This window comes from Miniopterus natalensis, chromosome 14 (assembly GCF_054644295.1).
Source record: "Miniopterus natalensis isolate mMinNat1 chromosome 14, mMinNat1.hap1, whole genome shotgun sequence".
Taxonomy (NCBI): domain Eukaryota; kingdom Metazoa; phylum Chordata; class Mammalia; order Chiroptera; family Miniopteridae; genus Miniopterus; species Miniopterus natalensis.
In genome coordinates this window covers 22,221,332-22,244,042 of record NC_142094.1, presented here as the reverse complement: position 1 = coordinate 22,244,042, position 22,711 = coordinate 22,221,332, and the positions used below count along the sequence as shown (strand labels likewise).

At 49.3% G+C, this 22,711-nt stretch overlaps 1 protein-coding gene across 4 annotated transcripts in view; it reads left to right on the top strand.

Annotated features, from left to right (window-relative positions):
• Positions 1 to 22,711, top strand: part of PALD1 (phosphatase domain containing paladin 1) — a 75,303-nt gene that overhangs the window by 13,869 nt on the left and 38,723 nt on the right. Inside the window, exon 1 of one of the 4 annotated variants that reach the window (XM_016198339.2) lies at positions 7,902 to 7,982. The exons of the other annotated variants lie outside the window; for them this stretch is intronic. The gene's annotated coding sequence lies outside the window, so the exon portion shown is untranslated. Of the gene's footprint in view, positions 1 to 7,901; positions 7,983 to 22,711 lie in introns of those variants that run through there. 4 annotated transcript variants of the gene reach the window in all.

The window sequence follows — 22,711 nt, the reverse complement described above, 5'->3', positions numbered from 1 at the left end:
GTATCAGCAGTTTGTCCCTTTTCACTGCCGTGTAATATTCCAGTGTATGGGCGTACCACAATATGTTTTTTTACCCCCTCTGTAGAGTGCTTTTGCCTTGTTTCCAGTTTTGATGATTATGAAAAAGCTGCTGAACACTCTTGCCTGTCCTTTGGTGGACTCACACAGTTACTTCTCTAGGCTGTATACCCAGGGGTTCTTGCTGGGTGATGGGGCGGAATCCTTGTTTTACCAAGAAGAAAACTAAAGAGGCTTCAGGAGATCCAGAAAGGGAGGTGACTTGCCTAGGTTCACGCCGTGACTCATGGTGGAATCTACACCATCCCCTAGGCCCTCTCACCCCTGGTTTTACCCACCTCCCACCCCCAAGTTTTGGCCTGCTGCTTCTCACCCCATTCTTTAGGGTGGGTGGTTAGGCTGGGGTCGGGGGGCTCTGAATGGCTTTTTTCTAAGTCTCCTTGCACTGGGCATGCCCTCTGAGTACTTCTTAGCCACCCACCTCCTTCCCCATCCCTGGCCCTGGAGAAGGTAGGCAGGCCACAGTTTGCCTTCTTTGGTTGTAGGTGCTGGGAGAGATGAGGAGGCATTGGTGTTCGTTGGATGTTGGTTCCGGGGCTGGCTAGGCAGAGGCAGGATTGGCATGTAGGGGCTGTACCAGCGTCTTTGGCCTGAGACTGTGTGAATGGGCGTGGGAGGCGTGAGTGGGCCCTGCACACCTCCCACTCGCCGTGCTCCTGGTGCGTGCAGGAGTGCAGGAGCATGGAGCTACCTGGCTCAGACCCTCCTTGTACTGGAAGGAGCCTGGACAGTGGCTCAGTCTGGGCTGGTGCACGCCTGGCTCAGGGGCCACCTCCTCTCGCAGCCCTCCCAGGCCCCGGAGGCAGCATGTGTCTCTTTCCTCAGCTCCCACCACTTGGTTCTCTGATGGTACCAACTCCCTGGGTGGTGGAGCCTTTAGCTCTTTCCATGCCTCACTCACCTCGACCGTGAACTATCCAAGGGCAGGGACAGAAATGAATATGGGCATCTAAAAAACCTTTTTTCGAATCAGCCCTTAATTTTTTAAATTGAGGTAAATATACATACCGTCAAATTTACCCTTTTAACCATTTTAAGTGTACAGTTCAGCGGCATTAAGTACATCCCCGTTGTTGTACAACTGTTGCCATGCCCCACCCCACCCAGAACTTTTCAATCTTCCAAAACTGAAACTCTGTGCCCATTAAACACTGACTCCCCGTCACCCTTCCTCCCCCATCCCTGCCCCTGGCAGCCACCTTTCTGTGTGCCTCTGAAGCTGACTGCTCTCAGCACCTCCTGGAAGTGGAATCATACTGTGTTTGTCCTTTTGTGTCTGGCTTATTTAAACACTTCGCATAATATCTTCAGGGTTCATCCATGCTGTGGCATGTGTCAGATTTCATTCCTTCTTAAGGCAGTAATTGTTCTTTCGAGCACATTTCTAAGGTACCTCCGATCTTCAGGGTTGAGTGAGGGGGTCAGCTTGATGGTGGGAGTGGGAATCAATAATGTTTATTTACATTTACTAGGTGCCAGCCCTCTCCTGTGTTGCCTCATGTTACCCTCACCACATCCCTGTAAGTTCCAGTATTATCCTTGTTTTACAGATAAGGGAACTAGGCTCAGAGAATTTCAGTAACTTGGCCAAGGTCACACAGCAGGTCATAGGTCAGCCAGGACTGGATGCCATGTCTGCCTGGTGGCACAGCCCATGCTATGCGTTCCCACCCCCAGCGCAGTGCCCTGGCCAGGCTTAGAGTCGTTTCCTCGAATCCTTCTTGCCACCTCTCTGCAGCTGATCGGAGCCGAGAGTGGCTCCGATCGGTACCGCCTGGCTCTGAGGACACGGTGGCAGCAGCCCCACCTCCCTGGCTCGGGTGCTCCTTCCGGGGCCCCAGCTTCTGTTGAAAGCTCCTTTATGAAGCAGCCTCCCTGGGCGAGGCAGGGGTCCGTGGGGGATGTGGGCCTCAGTGCCCCCAACACAGGCTGGCAGGAGCTGCCTGGTCCAGGATGGCCAATGGCAGGATGTCACTCTTGGCAGAATTCTCCCTGAACAAACAGCTAGCTACCGGGAGCTTTGGGATCAAGAGGATAGATAAACAGGAAGAGGGAAAAACATGAAAATATTTTTCTTCCCCTCCTGTGCCCTGGTGTTTTCTTGCTGCCAGTCCCTCTGCCACTGGAGGTTTGAGGTGGCAGAGCTCTTCTCCCACTAGCAACCACCCGGAGGGCTGAGAGCTGCACGGCCAGGTTTTAGGTATTAGGTATTATGTTTTAGGTACTGTTTTGCCTGATGGGCTGGGATAAACCTGGGCCCAAGTTTGAATCTTGGCTCTACTCTTTCTTTGCCAGAATACCTTTCCCATCTATCAAATGTTGCTCATCCTTAAAGGCCCAGCTAATTGAGCTCCTCTTCCAGGAAGCCTTTCCTGAGTTAACATCTTCCTTCTCTGTGCATCTTAGTGTAGTGGGAAAAGTCCCGGAGTCCCTTTCCTGTTGTCAGCCTCTCAGAGCCTCAGTTTCCTAATCTGTGGATCGGGACCATTAGGAGTGAGGAGAGGAGAGAGTCTGGATTCTCTGGCCCTGGCATGTGGAGTTGGCCGGGCCTGGTAAAGCATGGCCCTCTCAGGGTTAACTGCCGCGCATGCCAGGGACGGAAGCGAGGAGGACTGAGTGTGAAATGAAGTCACTTCCCTGCCTGGGGGTCTGCCATGTGCCTGGCCTTCCTCAGTAAATCCTGTTTCCTCCTTGGCTTCTGTATGCCTACCCACTCCTGGCTCCCATGACCCCGGAGGTCACCAGCAGGTGGGGCTCCCGATGGAATGTTGGCCTGTCATTATCCTATGAGGTCACTTCCTGTCTGGGTCAGCCATCCACCTTTCCTGCCACAGCCTTCCACATGGGGGTTTCATGGGAATGATGGGTGTGGGGTTTGAGGGAGGCTACCAGAGGTCAAGTTCAATGCCTAACTTGCTCTTTACTCTGGGGACACCGAGGCCCAGGGAGGTCAGGGCGCTTCCTGAGGTCGGGACCAGGAGGCAGGCCGCTGGACCACACTTGGTTGTGGGGACTCTGTGGGCGTCCCCCGGAGTCCCAGGCTGGTGGTTTGAGGACGTTGCTTAGCCTCCCTGGGCCTCCATTTCTTCTTCTGTGGAACCTGGGGGAGCCTGTGTCCGAACTTCCCTGAGCACTGTCAGGCCGGGGCATCCATGACCTCTGTTCACCCTCATTCCACCACAGGGAAACCGAGATCAGAGGCTCGGGACCAGGCCTTTCTGACTCTGACACCCTAGTTCCTTCCACAGGAAGGTGTTAGCTTTCTATCGGCAGCAGCTCAGAAGCGTCCTTGATCTCTGACCTTCCCTGCGGGGGTGGGGGTGTGTGTGCTCTGGGGCTGGGAGGTAATGCAGAGCCTCACAGGCATCCGAGGTCACACTGTTAGGTCATTCTTCTCTGTCAGTAGTGTAGGTTCATTTTAGGGAAATCAGAGAAAATAGAGCCATGCAAGAAGATTGGAAAAATCATCTGTGTTTCCATTTCCCAGCAATAACTATGGCTCACCAGTAATGTTTTGAGATCTAGCCTTCTAGACATTTTTCATGTGTGTGTGTGTGTGTGTGTGTGTGTGCAAGTGCACGTGTGTGCGTGTGCATGTGCTTGTATACAAGAGCCCTCACTCCTTTTTAATGGGACAAAACTCTGAAATACTGTTGGGTGTCTTTTTAAAAAAACTACATACAGGCCCTGGCCCGTGTGGCTCAGTTGGTTGAGCATTGTCTCCCCCACGGAGGGGTCGAGGGTTTGATTCCCAGGCAGGGCACATACCCAGGTGGTGGGTTCGATCCCTGGTAGGGGTAAATACTGGAGGCAACCGATTGATGTTTCTCTCTCACATCGATGCTTCTCTTTCTCTCTCCCTCTCCTTTCCTCTCTCTAAAATCAATCATAATAAAAAACACACAGCACACATTTTTCCGTGTTGTAAATACACTGCTAGTTCTTTCTTCTGAAACTTTTAAGTTGACCTTCAACATGTACAGAAAAGGATACTTTTCACAAGCACACGACTCGATGACCATTCAGAGTGAGCACAGCGTTTGCAGCCTCACTAGGTCAAGAGACAGAATTCTTCCAGAACCCCGGACTCCTGCACCTTCTCCGCATCCCCTCTTTCCTGCTCCAGACGTGACTTCTTGTCTGACAACATAGACTCATTTGGCCTGTTTTTCAGCTTTAGATCAATGGAATCACAGTATTCGCTTAAATTGACTTCTTTCCCTCCACATCCTATTAGAGATGGTCATCTGACGTTCTATGCATTTTAATGACCATGTGGTGACATCCATGATACATGCAACTCGATCACTGTTTTTTTTAGTTGTTGTTGTTAATCTTCATCGGAGAATATTTTTTTCCATTGTTTTTCAGAGAGAGTGGAAGGGAGGGAGGGGGAGAGAGAGAGAGAGAGAGAGGGACATCAGTGTGAAAGAGACACATCAACTGGTTGTCTCTCACACGTACCCCGACTGGGGTGGGGAGTGAACCTGCAACCCAGGTATGTGCCCTTGACCGGGAATTGAACCCGAGACTCTTCGGTGCAGGGGCTGATGCTCTAACCACTGAGCAACACCAGCCAGGGCTCGACTTGACCACTGCTGTTGACGTGAAAGATGTTTCCAGTCTTTGACTAATAAAAACAAAGCTGTACCCAACACCTTTTTGGCCATATCTTTGATTATTTCCTTTGAAATCAATTGATACAAGAATTGTTGTGTCAAAGGGTTGTACAGTTTTAAGGTATTTAAAAATTATTGCCAAATTGGTCTCCAGGGAGCTGTGCCTGTTTATGTTGCAACAGGTGCTTGGGAGGGAGCCGATCCCTGACGCCCACATAACACGGTGTTTTTGTCCTGCTGTACCTGTGACACCAGGATAGGCAATACTCGGCATCCCATCATTTCCAGGGTTTAAATTACAAGTTAGGATGCACATTTTTTTCTCATGTTTATTGGCCATTTGTATTTCTTCTCTATTGGGTTTTTTTGGGTCCATTTTACTGTCAAGATGTATTTGTTTTCTCATTTGTTTGAACAAAAGACTATATTGGATATGATAAATAAAAATGTGTTCACTATATTTTTACCCAGTTTGCCATTTGCCTTTACAGTATGTCTTTAGCATTTTGCATGAAAATTTCTTTTCTACCCCAAGATTATGCCAGTGTTTACTCACATTCTCTTCTTTTGCTTGTGTGGTTTCCTCTGTAGCATGCTATCTATCGTTCATCTTCTGCACTTCCTTTGAGAGCATAATGTGATGGACAGCTTGTAGGTTCTGAGCATGTACTCGGAAGCCCCCAGCCACCTGTGTGCCCTTGGGCAAGTTACCCAGACTCTCTGTGCTGACTCAGTGTCTGTACCTGCAAAATAGGAATAATGCTGGTACACAAAACCATAGGGTTACCATGGGGGTTAAACTACAGCTATGTGCAGACTTTTAGTCTCAGGACTTCTTCCTTTACACTCTTAAATATTGGAGATCCCAAAGAGCTTTTGTTAATGTGCGTTATATACATAAATCGATATTTACCATATTAGAAATTAAAACTGACTATATCTAAAAACATATATTTATACATTCCTTTAAAAAATGACAACAGCAAACTCATTATGTGTTAATATAAGTAAAATATTATTTTTCTGAAAAATAATTATGTTTTCCAAAACACAGAATATAGTGGGAAGGGTGGCATTGTTCTGCAGTTTTGTCAATCTCTTTAGTATTTTGTTTAATAGAAGACAGATCTCATATGTGGTCTTGTTTTCAATCTGTTGTGATATGTTGTTTTGATTAAAGTATATGAAGAAAACCTAGCTTCACAGAGATAAGTGGTTGAAAAAAGGAGAAGTAGTTTGTTAGCCTATAGATATTTTTCTTTGATACTACATAAAAATTGGACAGGTTTAGTTGAAATATAGACTCTGAAAACATGTTGATGAACTTTGCATATTTTGTTACATTAAAATCCATTGGACTGTCTTGCACTATGGATGGACCTTTGACCCAGGCAACGATTTTGTATTAGTCATTGGGGAAAATACTGCCTCACTGAGTTATACAGATCTTCCAAATGTGGACACATTTCATTTCATCATATCCAAAAATTACATACAAGGTGGAGCAAAAGTAGGTTTACAATTGTTACGGAAATTAATATAATAATTAATAACGCAAGAATAAACTCTCTGTTTCTTATACTCACCTATAAACCTACTGTGCCCTATCCTGTGTGTACATATCACCCATATCACAAATCTTTATGGGTTGGGATGCCATCAAACTCACAGTGGCTGATGCAGGTTTTCCAAAATTCTAATTTTTCCCTTGAAACTTCACACTTGATCATTGGCAACAAATGCTGTGGGATATTTTCCGCGAAGAGGCAGGCTCACCCTGTTCAGCTTTGAGAAACTGTCTGCCAGGGCCCCAGTCCTGCATAACCACCCTCTGTCTGCCGGCCGTTCTTTCAGGTAGGGTGGTGGCCCGTGGACAGAGGCTGGCTCGGCTCGGCTCAGGCAGGCTCCCAGGTGCTTCTCCTCCAACACTGACTTTCTCCAGCACCCAGCCCAAGTGCACTTCCATGTCATCACAGAATATTAAAATGACATGTGCTCCAGGGCTGAGGTTTGGTGAAATTAATCAGTTTTACTGCTTCATCAAGGACATTCTTAGGTGACGCCGGCATACTTTGTCACTGTGAGTGATGACTGGCCCAGTTCAGGGTCAGTGCTGTGCCTCCTGCTGAGCCTCTAGGAGGCTTTCTAACCCCCATGGCTTTTGCTCCATCAACTATTCTCACGGTGAGAAAGGCAGGATGTTTTATTACTGTCCTGAGAATAGTTTTGACCCTGCAGACCCCTGGAAGTGTTGGGGACCCTGGGACTCCGTGGAGCACGCCATCGGAACTGTGCTTTAGATGGTAGGTAAATGGGCTTAGGGCAGTGCCTGGGCCCCTCTCTGGGTCTGGGACAGTTTGTCTGCTGCCATCCCCCTCCTCCCCCAGCCTGAGGGAGACAACATGGGGAATGGAGAGGTAAGCCATTTAGGGTTAAAAATTCATCATTTGTGATTTCAAATCCTATTAGAGGTGAATGTGTTTGGTCCTCAGGAATAAGTGAAGAGGCCAGGAGACTTTATAGGTGCCCCATTTTTCTTGCTTCCCTGGGAGATAGGGGTCTCAGCCAGGCAACTCTTCTGAATGGGTGGGGTCTGCTTCCCAGACAGGGGACCCCTCAGAATCATCTTCCTCCCTTCCTGGCCCAAAAGGGGCATCCATGTTCCTTCCTCATTAACCTTCTCTGCTGTGTGGGACCCAGAGGTCAGCAGTCCCCCCCATTTTTTATAAGGTAATTAAACTATACTGGTTTATGGAGTGCCTGTTGTGTTCTGTGACCTGGGCTACAGCCTGGTCGGTGTTGTCTCATTTATGTCCAGAACATGGACACCCGTAGAGTTGATCTTTTTTTTTCCTTCTTTAAAAATCTTTCCAGTTTTGTTTATTCAAGTGGCTCCTTTGTGCCAAGCACCGGGATGCCACTGAAGGCCAGCCTCAGCCCCGGCCTGGTGGGCCTCACGGAGGCCACATCCATGGTGGGATGTGGCTGGGGGGATGGTTAAGGAAGGTTTCCTGGTGCAGGGGATGGGAGTGAGCTAGGCGGAGGGAGCAGGGCAGGAAGATGTGGGATGAACAGACCTTTGGCTGGTGTGGGGCCCTCACACTTTATTTGCTGCTTGGCAGAAGACCCAGTGGCATCTGTTCCATCGCTGGAGGGAAATGGACTAGGTTGGACCAACAGAGAGATGGCCCAGCCTTGTCCTTTATGGGCTGTTTAAAGGATTTCCAGAGGTGCAGTTTCTGCCTTACATAGACTGTAGAACACCCTACTCCACCCCCTGGCCTGGTAAGATACACCTCTGCTGTATTATTATTTTTGTTACTGTTGTTAATTATTTGCAAAGGCCTGTTGAGAGGTTGTCTGTTCCAGGGACGGTAAGAAGAAGTTCACTTTGGCTGTAGTTCGGAGCACAAAGGTGGGAGTTGGGGAGCAATAGGCCGGAGAGGGAGGTTGGGCCTGAAGGTTATGGACTGCCATGCGGTTCCTCTTTTAGTCTGAGGTCTTTTATGAAATCTGTCTCCTCTGCTTTGTGTGCTTCATTCTCTGGAGCAGGAGAGCTCTTCCTGGTCAGGGTCCTCCCTGGCCCTGGGTGGACGAGCTCAGTGAAGCAGACAAGCAGGGCGGTGCAGGGGAGAGGGGTAGGAGACCTTGGTCCTGGCCCTGCTGTCCATGGTCTCTGTGACTGTGGGCAGGTCTCTGGCCTACTCTGGACCTCAGTTTCCTCTCCTGTAAAATGAGAGGAACAGACTAGAGTCTCAAAGGTGCCCAAGGGGGATTTAAACTCTGGTGTGTTAGTGTGTGTATGTGTGTGTGTGTGTGTGTGTGTGTGTTGAGAGTTGGGGGACAAGGCCCAGGGCAGGTGGTGGGCTGGTCTGAGCCCCTGTCCTGGGTACAGATCTGAAAGTTTAATTGACACCTCACCCCCCAGCTCTCTGCTGACCCCACAGCAGGGGATCCCTGCAGCACAATGACTTCCTCCATGTTTGTTCTGCAGCTGAGGCAGATGTTTCCTGCAGCTGGTCACTCAGCCTCCTGCTCTATTTTTAGCTCCATTGTTACCCACCCTGGGCATCTGGCTGCCAGGGGTGTGTGAGAGGCTGTGGCCCTGGGAGGGGCACTCTTCTGTGGATCCAGCTTGTTCTCTTTCTTCTACTAAGTCCCTGGTTTAAGCTTCCCAGTGTCTTTTGGAAAAGTGAGGGTGGCTTCAGGAGAAATGGGAGAGGGATGGCCAGATGATGCAGTAGAAAGAGCCCAGGTGGTAAAACTGGAGGCCTGGCTCTCTTGCTATGCCATGCAGTGAACTTTCTGAGCCTCAGTTTTTTTCATCTGCTAAATGGCACAATAGCCTGTGCTTCTGCCTTTCTCAAGGGGTTGTTCTGAAATGAGATAGTGAATGTGAAATTTATTTCATAAAAGGACATTTGGAACCTACAACTATTGTGGATTCAACTTTTGGGGGCCCTGGAAGAGCATTGGATTCAGAGTTGGGAGATGAGACATGTACTTACCAAACACCCGGCCAGGGTGTGTGGGGTACAGGCTGTGTGGTGGAAGGCTTGGAAGGGGAGGGGTCATTTCCACTGGACAGTGATGGATGGGGTGAAAGGGTGAGGATGGGAATGGCGTTCTGCTTGTGGGACCAGGGCAGGCAGAGGCATGGAAGCAGGGAAGGGCTGGCTGTGTCCTTGGACTTCTAAGCAGTAGGGGCCTTGAACATCTCTGGCCAGCATCTCTGGGTGGAGCAGTTCCTCCCCAAGTGAGGCCTCATGGTGGGTTTGAGGACAGGAGGCTCTGCAGCCCCCTTCCTGAGCCAGCAGTCAGCACAGCAGCTCTGCTTCTGGCTCTTTTACACATTGAACTTTCATAAAAGATTGAGGGGTGATGAGGGTGGGAAAGGGGACCTTGAGTGCCAGGTTAGGGAGTCTAGACTGGAGGCCATAGGGGTGGAAGGGATGGGAACAGACCCCAGAATTGGGCCATAGTTCTTCCCAGCTCCTTGAAATGATGCTTCAGGTCCCTGTGACTTTGCTGGAGGTAGGCAGTGGGGTTCAAGCATAAGTTCCCACTGGTCCTTTGGGGCATGGTCCCTAGAAGCAGCCAGGAGAGTGTCAGCAGGGCCAGGGCCCTGGGTGGGGTCTCAGGAGACTCTAGGTTTCTCCTGACCTTGAAATGCCCAAATGCCCAACTTCTTGGAGCTGAGCAGGTGAGCATGTCTAGGTACTCTTAACCCTGTTCTCCCCAGGGTCCTCCCCGCAGCATTCTGCCCTCCCCCCACTCCAATCCCAGGCTGCCTGGAACCTTGGTGATGGACAGGCTTTCTCAGGCACAGAATGGCTGCCCTTCTTTGGGGATTTTTACACCCCCTGCCCCCTGCTCCTCCCTGAAAGAACCCAGCAGGCAGGGTCCCTCCCATCCAGATGATACTTCCTTATTTTCCAGGGAATTCCTCTGCTCAGAAAGGCTATGAGAGGGACATGAGAGACTCCAGATGGGGAGACTCTTGTAGTCTTTGTCTGCCTTTTTGGAGCAATGGAGGCCAAGCCTCTAGTCTATAGGGTGAAGCAAACATTCAGCTGCTTAGAACTTTCTAAACTTCTGCAGCTGACTCAGGGGAGCTGCTGCACCACCCCATCTAGCCTCCGATGGAGCACTAACCTGCTTGCTTCTCCATAGGCCCTGGTGGCCGGGGACGATGTCTTCTGTATTCTGTGAGCCCCCGTGGCCCCAGCATGGGCTGGGCTCCCAGCACCCTGGAACCTGCGCATGGTGCAGCCCGACTTTTGCCAGTGGGGAAGCGTGCCGTCCTCCTGCAGGAGGGGAACCCACAAGTTCTGCAGTGTTGCCATGTGGCGTGTGGTCACCGAGGGCCAGACCTAAAAATAACGGAGTGCATTAGTCAGGACTAGATTTGGCTACAAGGAATAAGAAAATCCAAGTAACAGTGATTTACACTAGATGGAAGTTTATTTCTATGTCCTTTCCAAGCCCGAGATTTGTGGCCCATGGATTTCTCGGGAAGTTTGATCTGTACCATTCCTAGGGTGCGGCCTCACGTGCTCGTGATTCAGGACGGCTTTGAAACTTCAGTCACCACATCTGTGTTCCAGGCAGCTGGGTGGAGGAAGGGAGTAAAGGGATAGGAAGGATTCTGGAACTTGCCATGTGACATGACCCGTACGTTCCATTATCGAGAATTAGCCACAAGGCCCCAGGTAGCTGCAAGGGAGGTGGGGAGAGTAGTCTTGGTCTGGGCTGCCCCTCATAGGGGCTCATACAGCCGGCAGGGAGGGCAGGGGTGAAGGCATTGTGGGCATTTTGATCAAACCTGAGGCTCTTCCCAGCTGAGCAGCTGGGCCAGCCCTTCAGGGACTGCAGAGCCTCACCCAGGGAGGTGGCCCAGGTGGGAGACTAGTCCTGCCTTGGGACCAGAAAGCCACATGCCCAGGCCAGCAAGGGGGAGCAGAAGGGCTTTAAGGGGTTAGGAGTCAGCCCAGCGACCGTGGGCAGAATAAGAGAGGCAGGCCAACCTCTTCCCGGGTTCAGAGCATGTGGCCTGTGTCTGGGCTGCGGGGGTCTGAGGAAGTGGATAGGCTCACTCACAGGACAGTGGCCAGGAGGCAGGGGGACTCAAAGGCTTGGAAAATGAAGAACCGCAGGTGCTGTCACACAGAAGGAGAGGATGCCCCAGGACAAGGGTTAGACCAGGAGCTCCCTCCCTCATCAACCTCCAGACGCTGGGGGAGCGCCCAGGAGGGCTTCAGGGGTCCCTCCAGGAATGTGGACACTTGATTTTTAAGTATTGGCAGCTAATTAGGATGGAAATAACGAAACTGCAAGGCTCAAGCCCCTTGTACACGTGGCCCCTTTTGGCCGTGGATTCTAGACTTCCTCCCTCCAGATGAGATGCATTCTCTGAGTCTTCAAGGGGGAGTCGAGGGATGTGCAGAAAACTAGCTTCTCATAAGATAACTTAGATTTAAAAAAAAAATTATTTAAAAGTTATTTTTTGGCCCCAGTTATTTATTTTGAAAAATTTCAAGCGGCAGAAAAGTTGAAAGAAGAGTACAGTGAATGCATATCCGTCCTCACCAGTTGCTAAATTTACTCCATTTGTGTTTGTCTCTCAACCATCTGAAGATTACAGACGTCAAGATGTTTCACCTCTAAACACTTCAGCCTTTGTTTCCTCCGAACAAGAACATTCTCCTCGTATTCACAGTATCATCACCCCCAAGGAAGTTAACTTGTTTATCCAACATACAGTTTATATTCAGATGTTCCCATTTGTCCTCAAAATGTTCATTATAGATCCCATCTAGACGGAGCTTTCTGTCAGGCAGGCTGACCCACATGGGGAGCTCCAGAAGTGGGAGCCTCCCCAGGCCAGGAAGCAGGCAGCCAGGTGCTTGAATGGGCCCTTTTCCTTCCTGAGGCTCCCAAACTCTAAGAGCCTCCAGGCCCATCTGTGACAAAGTCTTTGCTGGTCTTAGAGCAGGCAGGAGCCTGTTCTCTGCCCTCCACCTGTCAGGGGAGCTAAGAGGGAGGCTTGTTCGTCCCTGACCAAGGCCAGGGCTGGCATCTTTTCCTGTAGCTCCTCCCAGTTCAGGGGTCCATCTACCCTATGACCCATCCCCCTCCACTCTTCTCCTGCCCTGTGTCTGCTCCCAATTGCTGTGGCTCCTCAGCCGGCCGCCAGTTACTCTGCCCTCCTTTGTCCACTTCTGACTCCAAACCCACCTTGAGGTGTCATTTCAGTGTGTGACAATGATGTCATGTCCCTGCCAGAACTCAGACCTTCAAAGGCTCCCATTGTTTGTAGGCTGAGGCCCCGAATTCAAGGCCACACCATCCCCCAACAGCAGCCCCCCTGCTGAACACATGACAGTATTTCCAAACATTCTTCCACCTTCTGTTTTTAACTCTTAGAGTTATTTTTTTAGTTTAGAAAAAATAAAACATTTCAGAAACATATAATTTAGTAAGTGAAGGTCTCCTGCAATACCAGACCCCAGATGGCCTTACTCTATTATTTATTTATTTTATTTACTTATTTATTTTTTATTGTTGACAGTATTACAGATGTCCCCCATTTTCCTCCTTTTTGCCCCCCTCCACCCCACCCCACCCCATCCCACCCCACCCCATCCCACCCCACCCCACCCCACCCTATCCCACCCCACTCCAGGCCTTCACACTATTGTCTGTGTCCATGTGTTATGCATATATGGATGTTCTTTGGCTCATCTCTTCCCCTCCCCTCCTCTCTGAGATTCCTCAGTCTGTTCCATGTAGCCATGTCTCTGTACCTATTTTGTTTGTCAGTTTATTTTGTTCATTAGATTCCACATATAAGTGAGATTGTGTCATATTGGTGTTTTTCTAATTGGCTTATTTCGCTTAGCGTAATAGTCTCCAGGTCCATCCATTCTGTTTTCAAGGGTAAGAGATCTTTCTGTTTTACAGCTGCGTAGTATTCCATGGTGTAAATGTCCCACAGCTTTTTTATCCACTCATCTACTGGTGGGCACTTGGGCTGTTTCCAGATCTTAGCTATTGTAAATTGTGCTGCTATGAACATAGGGGTGCACATATTCTTTCTGATTGGTGTTTCAGGATTCTTAGAATATATTCCCAGAAGTTGGATCACTGGGTCAAACAGCAGTTCGATTTTTAGTTTTATGAGGAAACTCCATACTGTTTTTCATAGTGGCTGCACCAGTCTGTATTATTCCCACCAGCAGCGGACCAGGGTTCCCCTTTCTCCACACCCTCGCCAGCACATGTCGTTTGTTAATTTGTTGATGGTAGCCATTCTTACAGGTGTGAAGTGACACCTCATTGTGGTTTTAATTTGAATCTCTCTGATGCTTAGTGACACTGAGCAGTTTTTCATATATATATATATATTTTAAATATATCTTTATTGATTTCAGAGAGAGGAAAGGAGAGGGAGAGAGATAGAAACATCAATGATGAGAGAATCATTGATCAGCTGCAGCCGCAACCCGGGCATGTGCCCTGACCGGGAATTGAACACCTATCACCTGGATCCTAGGTCGATGCTCAACTGCTGAGCCACGCCTGGCCGGGAAGTTTTTCATATTTCTATTGGCCATCTGTATGTCCTCTTTGGAGAAGTGTCTATTCAAGTATGTTGCCCATTTTTTAATTGGATTGTTTGTCTTCCTGAGTTGTATGAGTTCTTTGTATATTTTGGAAATAAAACCCTTATCAGATGTATCATTGGTGAATGTGTTCTCCCAAACAGTTTCATTTTGTTGATGGTTTCTTTTGTTATGCAGAAGCTTTTTAGTTTGATGTAGTTTTAGTCCCATTTATTTTTTCCCTTTGTTTCCCTTGCCCTAGGAGATGTATTGGTGAAAATGCTGCTATGTGAGATGTCTGAGATTTTACTGCCTATATTTTCTTCTAGGATTTTTTATGGTTTCACAGCTTATATTTAAGTTTTTTATCCATTTTGTGTTTTTTTCTTGTGTATGGTGAAAATTGGTGGTCTAGTTTCATTTTTTTGCATGTACCTGTCCAATTTTCCCAGCACCATTTATTGGAAAGACTGCCTTTACCCCATTGTGTGTTCTTGCCTCCCTTGTCAAACATTAATTGACCATATTGACGTGGGTTGATTTCTGGGGGGTCTCTGTTCTGTTCCATTGGCCTATATGCCTGTTCTTGTGCCAGTTCCAGGCCCTTTTGATTACAACAGCTTTGTAGTAAAATTTGATATCCAGCATTGTGATTCCCTCCAACTTTGTTTTTTCTCAAGATTGCTGTGTCTATTTGGGGTCTTTTTTGGTTCCATATAAATTTTTGGAATATTTGTTCTAGATCTGTGAAATATACCATTGGTATTTTCATAGGGATTGTGTTGAATCTATAGATTGCTTTGGGTAGTTTGGACATTTTAATGATGTTAAGTCTCCAATCCATGAACATGGTGTGTGTGTATATATATATATATATATACACACACATACATACCACCTTGGTTAAGCTTATTCCCAGGTATCATATTTACTTTAGTTTTTAAATTGATCTCATCCTAATGTTAAAGAGAAGGAGGCTGAGGGGCAGAGATTGTGAAGGGATGGGTCTGGGTGATCACCAGACACATGATGTCATGGACTCTGCAGCTGACAGCTGGACTCTTCCTCAGTTGAACCATGTAGCCTGGGGACATTAACATCACTGCTCAGCTGTGTCCTCTTCTGTAGAATGGAGGTCGTAGACCTTGTTTCACTGCCCTTGAGGGTTTTTGACAGTAGCAAAGACAGAAAAACCACAAAGACAAAAAACCCCACCAGTCTGTATGAATGGAGAACATGGATGACAGTAGGCAGAGGGAACTGGGGAAAAGGCACAGAGATGGAGGAGCACAGGGGGTTTGGGGATGTGAGTGTGGGGTGCCTTCTGGGTGAAAAGCTCTGACCTTTGTCCAACTTTGAAACTATTACAAATAACATTTTTTTTTTTTTTTTTTTAACATTCCCAAAGTAATCATGTTCATGGTAGGAAATTGAAAAGCGATGGATAAGCAAAAGAGAAAACTACCATACTCAGTCCCCCGTCAGGAATAAGTGCCGTAATGCAGCGATTTTCAACCTTTTCATTTCTTGGCTCACATAAACTAATTACAAAAATTCTGCCCATCTGACAAAAAAATAGGTATAATTTTGATTCATCCACACCTGATGGCTATTGTTGTGTTGGCTGTTGTCATTTTTTATTTGACAACCTAAGGGAAATGAGGTCACTGCCCCTGACTAAATAGTTAGGTATTGCATGCTTTAAAAATTATCGTGGGACAGCGGTTGAAAATCATTGCCATAATGTTTAAAAATCCTTCCTGTCTTCTGTGCCTACTTGTTGAGTGCTGTCCTTGGTCCCATCACAAGGAACCAGGCAGGGTGGGGAGGTAAAGCGATGGAGTCAATTGGTTCCGTCAGCAATTAAGTGTCCACCTCCTCTGTGCCAGGCTGCTGACAGCCAGAAAGGACACAGGATGGCCCCTGCCTGCAACAGCCACAGCATCTTGTGGAAGGAGTGTCCCATTTTGTGACGCTCACGATGGGCTCTAGCAGTTGAGAGGTGGGGGTGGGTGTGTAGTCAGGGAGGGCTTCCCGGATGAGCAGGGCTTTAACCTCCCAGAGTGGGTAGAGTGTGGAGGGTTGGGGAGGAGGGCAGCCCAGGCAGGGGAGTGTGGGGTGGGGGGCTGAGCCCTGCTCCTCGGTGCCCGGCTCTCACTCGTTCCTCCGTGAGTCCTGAAAGCTGCAGATGCCCTCTGGCCGGTCATCTGTTCATCTGATGACTATTTCCCCAGCATCAACTGGGCCCGGGCGCTATTCTGGTGCTGGGGTCTCGGTGTGGGCAAGCCAGGCGCCACCCTGGTTATCGGGAGTCTGGGCGGCTGATGCTGTTCACAGTATAATCCCGTCAGTGAGTCGATGAAGAAACAAAGGTGCCCAGAGGTGGAGGACGGTGGGGGCACAGCGGGCAGGCCACAGCGCCAGGGCCTCGGAGAGGCCTCTCTGAAGAGGGATGAGTGAGTCAAGGCGACAGGCAGGGGCAGCCGTGTGAACTGGAGGGGTGGCGGGTGAGAAGCCTTCGGGAGGAGGCCAGGGGCTGGAGCGTCATGACAAGGGGTGGGCAGCAGGCAGCAAGAGACCTGGGGAGCTCAGGGTTTGCCCGTCCGGTGTGAGGGAAGGAGTGACATGCCCTCTGCCCGAGTCCCCTCTGCCTGCTGTCGCCATAGTCCCACGATAATCATTCCATTTGTACAGCCTGGCGGGGTTTTGGTGCCTTTGTGGGTTTTCTGCTGCTGACTGCAACCCTCAAGGAGGGCGAGGCAGGGCCTCTGACCCCCGCTTCCCAGAAGAAACAGCGGAGCAGGGCCAGCAGTGTGATTCAGGGTCCGAAAGATCCTCTGGCTGGACATGGAGGGTGGGTTGTGGGCGGCAGGAGGGAAGGAGAGAGACCCCCCGAGGCCAGTGCTGCCTGTCCGGTCAGGGGCCGGGGGCGGTGGGCAGAGTGCTGGACAGATAGGGGTGCAAAGGCGTTCTCCTGTGGGTGACAGAGGCGACGGGGTGGGCAGAGGCGACGGGGTGGACAGAGGTGACGGGGTGGGCAGAGGACTCGCCCATTCCTGGCTCTTGATTAAGGCCCGGAGCAGATGGAAACCTTCCAAAGTAGCTCACTGGACAGGGCCTAGCGGGGGGAGCTGAAATCGTGTGTTACCGGAACGGGGCAGCTGCTGCGGTTCAGCCCCACTCTGCCCGGCCGTTTGCCTGGGATGACAGCCAAGGGACAGCCCACTTATTCTTCCTGAGACCATTCCTTCTGCAGGCTGTGTCTGGGCGAGTCCCCCGCCCTGGCCCGGGAGGTTCTGATCCGGTACCAGTCAGTCAATGGTTGAGGGAGGGGATGTGGGGAAGGGCAAGAGAGAAGTGAAGGGAGCGAGGGCCTGGCAGATCTGAAGGGCAGTGGTGAGCTTGAGCCCTCGCTGTGTGTCGGGCTGGGTGGGTGTTGCCTTACACACGCATATTTCATTTCCATGCAGTCCGATTAGGGAGGTACACTCATGGTCCTCAGTGAATAGCTGGGGAAACTGAGACTCAGAGAAGTTAAGCCATATGCCCAAAGTCACACCACTAATACGTGGTGGAAATGGAAATCGGCCAGTGTTCAGCCCCAGGGTTGCTTCACAGAGTTGAAATGACAGTGTCCCCCAGTTAAGTGTGAGGACGGTGGAGAGTCACCCAGGGTTGCTTCACAGAGTTGAAATGACAGTGTCCCCCAGTTAGGTGTGAGGACGGTGGAGAGTCACCCAGGGTTGCTTCACAGAGTTGAAATGACAGTGTCCCCCAGTTAGGTGTGAGAACGGTGGAGAGTCACTCACAGCTCTGCTAGTCCCCACTTTTCTGTCTGTTAAATGGGGATGCTGGAATTGCCTTCCTATGTTTCCTCATGCCTTGAGCAGATAGTTAAGTTCTTACCTGCAGCAGGCAGTGAGCTCTCTTCTGAGGACCCCAAGCTAACTGAAGGGTCTCCTCGGGCACCATGGAGAACTGGAGACTCAGCAGTACTGTTTAGTAGAAATATAATATGAGCCACAGGTGTCATTTTTAAATAGCCAGGTTAAAAAGTAAAAATAAAAAGGTGAACTTAATTTTAATAACACGATTTAACCTAATATATCAAAATGACATTTTTATATGTAATTAACATAATACATTGTTAATGAGATATTTTACTTTTTTTGTACTAAGTCTTCGAATCTAGTGCACTTGCAACATCCCAATGTGGACCAGCCACATTTTAAGGGCTCCTCAGCCCGTGTGGTTGGTGGTTACTGTTTTGCACAGCCCAGCTCTGCTGTCTGATTGATCCATCCCCCCCCCCACAGTAAGGTCTAGTAACAGCTAACTTTTATTGAGCACTCACTGACTGGGCCCTGTCTGGAGGCTTTTACATATGTTATTATTTAACCTTCACAACAACCCCATAAGGGAGGTGCTGCTACTGGCCTCATTTCACAGAATTGTCAGCTGAGGCCCAGAGCAGTAACTTGGCTGAGGTCGCACAGTGATGCGTTGTGGAAGTGGGCATGAAGTTGTGACTATAGAGGTGAGCGCCCTGTGGGGCAGAGGACAGGGAGCACCTAGTGCCTTTCCCTGGTGACAAACGATGCTGAACATCTTTTAATATGTTTACTTGGCATCCACATGTTACCTTTACATCTTTTGCCCATTTTCAAATTACTGTTTTTTCTTAACTTGATAATGAGGTGTAAGAGTTGGCACCTCTTTTTTTGGTGAGGATTAAATGAGAGTTTGACTCTTCTTGGAGAAACAAGCTCACCTATCTGCCAAGGATTCCATAGGGCACTTTCTTTTCTCTCGGGACTGACTGCTCTGTGCTTTCCCAGAGGCAGGAGGATAGCATGTATGTGTGTGGCACTTGCTTAAATGCCATAGTAGCTGCAGCCCAGACAAGTCTATGGCTTCTTAGCTGGTCACCGAGGGGGAAATGGAGTCTGGTGTTCCTGATCCCTCCATGTATCTCTCTTGCTAGGTGGGGGGTGTTCTGGCAGAGAGTGGAGTGGTGAGGGTCCCTAGTGGGGGTTGTACTGATCCCAGGGGGAAGGGAGAGTGTGGGGGTGCTCTTGTTGCCAGGGTCAGCGTGAAGAGACCAGAAGGCAAACTGATGAGGAGTAGTTATTAACTGCTGTCCCTTACCAAAGGTCAGCTGTCCTCATCAATGGGCACGATAGGCCTCAACCTTACAGGGTTGGTCCTTGGGGGCCATAGGATGGAAGGCTCCCTTTGTGGTACCTGGTGCTTAGTAGGCGCTTTGAAATGCTAATAAACAGAAGTCAATGAAAAGGCGGAGGAGGGCCTGTGTTTGGTGGGTAATATTCTTTCCTTAAAGTAGGAGTTCCACTTTTTTGTTAATTTACCAAGAGTCTCTCTAACAATCTGGTAGAAGTTCATGGACCTCTTCTCAGAATATTTTTAAATGCCCAGAGTAAAATACATGGGATTACAGAGGAAGTACATTTTATTGAGAGAGCTATCAAAATACTAAAAAACAGCCCGGCTGGGCGTGGCTCAGCGGTTGAGCATCAACCTAGGATCCAGGAGATCGGGGTTCGATTCCCGGTCAGGGCACATGCCTGGGTTGCGGGCTCGATCAATGACTCTCTCATCATTGATGTTTCTATCTCTCTTCCTCGCCTTTCCTCTCTCTGAAATCAATAAAGATATATTTAAAAAAAAAATACTAAAAAACAAATTGGTGATGTAGTAACATGTCCTTAATTATTATTATATTAATGAGATAACCATTAGGGGAATAAATATTTTCATTTTATTGTTTGAGGATATCTCAGTGACGAGGCTCTTGTTGCTCAGCTTTGAGGGGGACATTAAGCTGGAGCATGTCTTTGATGGCACATACCCAGCATGATGGACACCAGGCGATTGTGATTGTCTTGATGGTCCCAAGTGCTGAGAACCCTCTTTGCAGATGGAACAGCAGCTTCTCTATGGCTGGCTTTGTAAGGTGAGGGTAGGCTTCTCTCCAGGATCGTCAGAATTCTCCGTGCTTTTTGAGCTAAACTCAGCTGTGGGAACCTGGGATCCTGCTGTGGGGGCTCAAGACCACTAGGTGCAATTACCCCAAGTTGTCCAGTTGTGTCACCCCTGGGTCTGATGATTACTGTGGTTTGAAAGGAGTGATGAGTGCAAGCCACATTCCAGATACCTGCACAGCTGAGGTGTGATGTGAACTGTCTGTGAGCTCTATGGTGCCCACGTCCTGGGATCTGAAGGGGCGGCTTTCACTCTGATTGAAGGAAATGCTTGCTTTTAGTTAGAAGTTAGGAAAATAAAGGCATAATTGTTTACAAACTATCCAGGCTCATGAGACCCCTTAGTCTGGTCTCATTCAATCTAGCCTCCCCACTTTCCCCCAGCAGAGGTTTGAGTACTGGGGACCCCAATACCCCTACCCTTGCTGACCACTGCCCTGTAGTGGAAAGCAGTGCTGTGACCACTAAGACTGCCTATTTAGGAGCCAGATTCATTTGAAACTGGAAAGAGCTTTCAGACCATCATCCCTCACTGTCGTTTTATGGCTGGGGACACTAAGGCTCAGAGAGTGGAAGGAAGTTGCCCAAGGCCCCACAGCCTGTGGCCAGTAGGATGGAAGTCCCTGTACTGCTGAGGTTTAATCTGGGCGAGATCGAGTGAGGTTTCAAGGGGAGAGGTGCAGGGTGAGAAGCCTGGGGATCCCAGGGTTAGACATTTTGGAGGCAGGTCAACTTTCAGAGGATACTGTTCTCCCACCCCGGCGGACTGCAGCTGTGCACATCTGTATTGTCTCCTGGCTGCCTTCATAAGCGCTGGCTGGGGCCTGTCATTGCCTGTGCAGCCGGTGAGAGATGAGGGTGGCTGGAGCTGGAGTCACCGGGAGGCGAGGGGGAGGAGGGATGGAGGTGTCAAACCCAGCCCAGACCAATGGGAGCAGGGCCTGGCTTTGGACTGGCAGCCGTAGCCAGCTGTCGCCTCTGTTTGTCATGCTCTCCTTTGGGACAGCCACCCTTGCTCTTGGAGGAGGCTGTTCCCACCCATGCCTCCTTGGCCCAGCCTGCTGAGAGGGGTCTGGGAAAGTTTGGTGAACTGTGTTGGGAGCTTGCCAGGGCAGGCAAAGTGGAGAGAACCAGAGAGGTTTCGGGCTCTGCTGTCAGCCCCCTGGGGGTCCGCTGTGGAGCTCCTCACTCTCTCTGAGCCGCCTGTGTTTCTGTTTAGAAAGAGACTCATTCTCTCCACACTTGACCGAAGAAAGAGAGAGAGGAGAGAGAGAGAGAGAGAGAAAGAGGGAAATTGGACCGGGTGTGGAGCCATGATGGGCTCTTATAAACAGCAGGTGTGCCTGTTAACACAGCTGTCATGCAGCTTCTGGGAGTTTTCAAGTGACAAGGCTGGGCAGGGAGCCCTTTCCAGACTGGAGAGGGAGAGAAACGGGTGGTGGTTTGGGAAGGCTCTGGGAGGGACAGCATGAGGCTAGCCATCCTGTTGAGGTGGCTCTGGGAAGGGGAGCATGAGTACACAGCCGAGGCGGAGGCTGAGGAACACCTGACCTGGGACCAGGAACTTTAACTCAGGGTCTGGGAGAGAGAGGGCACAGTGAGCTCAGCCTTCAGACTGAGTCTCTGAGGCCCTGCTCCACCATCCCCTTCCTGAGGTGCTGTGCTGGTTTTGAGGGCTGGGGCTGGGCAGGGGAGTGTGGATGGTTGGAGCAGATCGACCCCCCTGACTTGGAGCAGCTCATGCCCAGCTGAAGGCAGCTAGGGGGGTTGTTGTGTTTTAAGGACTGTATTGTCCCTGTGCTTCTGCAGGGTGGACCCATGTCAGGATGCAGGTGGGGTTGGGGTGGGTGGGGCAGGTAGGTCCCTTCTTCTCCTGATCCTGAACTATTAATGCCACGAGGAGTCTCAGAAAGTTCTGTCTCCCATGTCTGGACCCTGGAATCAATCCTTCCCACACCCTCTTGTAGCCCTTAATAGGTCTCCAGTCAGCTTTCTCAGCCATTCTCTTGTTTTAAATCAACTTTAATTTTATTACTCAGTGTTCAGAGGAGAAAAATCAGAAAGTGCAGAGAAGCGAAAGAAAGAAAAAAATTTGCTTATAATCTCATCACTTGGTGATAATTTACATTAACATCTTTGTGTGTATCCTTCCAGACTTTTCTCCTGATACGCTTTCATGAATTAAATTAGGATTGTAGCTTAAACTTGCAAACTGCTCCTTCCATTCCTGTTTCTGAGATGTCTTTTTGCATCAGTTACTATGATATTTTTAATGCCATTTAACATTCCACTTTAGAGATGTCCCGTAATTTGTTCAACAATCCCCTGTTGCTGACTGGAGGTTGTTTCCAGTGTTTTGTTATATAAGCAACACTACCCTTGTAGTCCACTTGTTGCATGCATCCTTAAGTGCTTCCCTGGGAGAGAGTGCTCCATGAGGATGCCTCATGTGGGCCAGAAGCTTTGCCTGTTGATGATGTTGAGGTTGGTGATGTCGAGGTTGATGATGTTGAGGTTGGTGATGCTGAGGTTTAGGTTGATGATGTTGAGGTTGGTGATGCTGAGGTTTAGGTTGATGATGTTGAGGTTGATGATGATGTTGAGTTCAGGGGCCTGGTGCTTTCATTGGACCCTTGATCTGCTGAGAGCTCACCCTAGCTGGACTTCCCTGGCCTTGTTTTGTGCCATCCATGGCTAGACTGTCCTTTTGCATCCTGTTTACACCCACATCTTTTACATCCAAGCCTGACTTCCCTCAGCATGTGTCCCTGGTTCTCCCAAACTCTCCTACTTCTCCCAATCTGGAAGGCCTGGCCTCCATGTGGCCTGATCCAGTCCCCTAGAGCCCTCAGTCCCCACCTGGTATGGAAGGTTAACCTCTTCCTCTCTTATTTTCACCAGAGGAATG